Genomic DNA, 1,638 nt, shown 5'->3' with positions numbered 1-1,638 from the left:
TTTTTGCTTTGGACCTCGACTTTAACCGCTCAGTCTCAAGTTTTCACTTGACACCTTCACGCCACAAGCACATGGTTAGGGACAGCTTGGTTTAGCCGCTAAGGCTAGGATTTTATTCCTTTAGGCCCTCCTACCCACTAATGCTCAAAGCCTTGGATCCTTTTTATTACCCTTGCCTTTTGGTTTTAAGGGCTATTGGCTTTTTGCTCTTGCCTTTTGGTTTAAAGAGCTTTTGGCTTTTTCTGCTTGCTTTTTCTTTTTCTTGCTCTTTTTTTTTCGCATTTTTTTCTGCAAGCTTTGTTCTTCACTGCTTTTCCTTGCTTCAAGAATTATTTTTATGATTTTTCAGATTATCAAATAACATTTCTCCTTTTTCATCATTCTTTCAAGAGCCAACAATTTTAAAAGATATGATTCAGATATTAAACCTTTCTTAACAAGAAAGCAACATACTTGAAATTTTTGAATCAAATCATTAATTGTTAGCAAGTATTTTCGAAAATAGTAAAAAAAATGGAAAGAAATTTATTTTGAAAAGATATGATTGAAAAGATATGATTTGAAAAAGATTTGATTTTGAAAACTTACAAAAACTTGAAAAAATTTGATTTAAAAACAAAATCTTCCCTCTTAAGTCATCCTGGCGTTAAACGCCCAGCCAGGTACCCTGGCTGGTGTTTAAACGCCAGTTTTCCTTCTTCACTGGGCATTTTGAACGCCCAGCTTTTTCTGTGTAATTCCTCTACGGCATGTCTGAATCTTCAATTCTCTGTATTATTGACTTGAAAAGACATAATTTTGAAAAAAATTTTGGATTTTTAATGATGAGGAACAATCAAAATGCAATTAAACATGGAAAACTAAGAGCAAATACATAATGCATGCAAGGCACCAAACTTAAAAGTTTGTATACTAAGGACTATAATAATTTGAAAAATGCATGTGAGAAACAACTAAACACAGAAAACAAGAGAATTTAAAGATCAGAGCAAGGAAATCATCAAGAACATCTTGAAGATCAATGACGAACATAATGCATGTAATTTTCGAAAATTAGAAGAATAAAGACATGCAATTGACACCAAACTTAAAATTAGACACTAGACTCAAACAAGAAACATAGAATATTTTTGAATTTTATGGTTTTATAAAAATTTTTTGTGATTTTTCGAAAATTGAGTGGAAAAGAAAATAAAGGGATTCAAAATTTTTTAATAAGAATTCCAGGAATCATTGCAATGCTAGTCTAAGACTCCGGTCCAGGAATTAGACATGGCTTACTAGCCAGCCAAGCTTTCAAAGAAAGCTCCGGTCCAAAACACTAGACATGGCCAATGGCCAGCCAAGCTTTAGCAGATCATTGCTCACAACAGAAAAATTGATAGAAATCAACAAGCTCTTGTGATGATAAGTTGAAACCTCGGTCCAAAAGATTAGACATGGCTTCACAGCCAGCCAGACTTCAAAAAATCATCATGAAACTCTAGAATTCATTCTTAAAAACTCTGAAGAACAAAATAGAAAATTTTTTTTTGTATTTTTGAAAAAATTTTTTCAAAAATAAAAAGTAAAAAGCTTAAACATAAAATAAAATTACCTAATCTAAGCAACAAGATGAACCGTCAATTGTCCAAACTC

Source organism: Arachis ipaensis, chromosome B05 (genome assembly GCF_000816755.2).
Source record: "Arachis ipaensis cultivar K30076 chromosome B05, Araip1.1, whole genome shotgun sequence".
Taxonomy (NCBI): domain Eukaryota; kingdom Viridiplantae; phylum Streptophyta; class Magnoliopsida; order Fabales; family Fabaceae; genus Arachis; species Arachis ipaensis.
Note: the sequence above shows the minus strand (reverse complement) of the source record.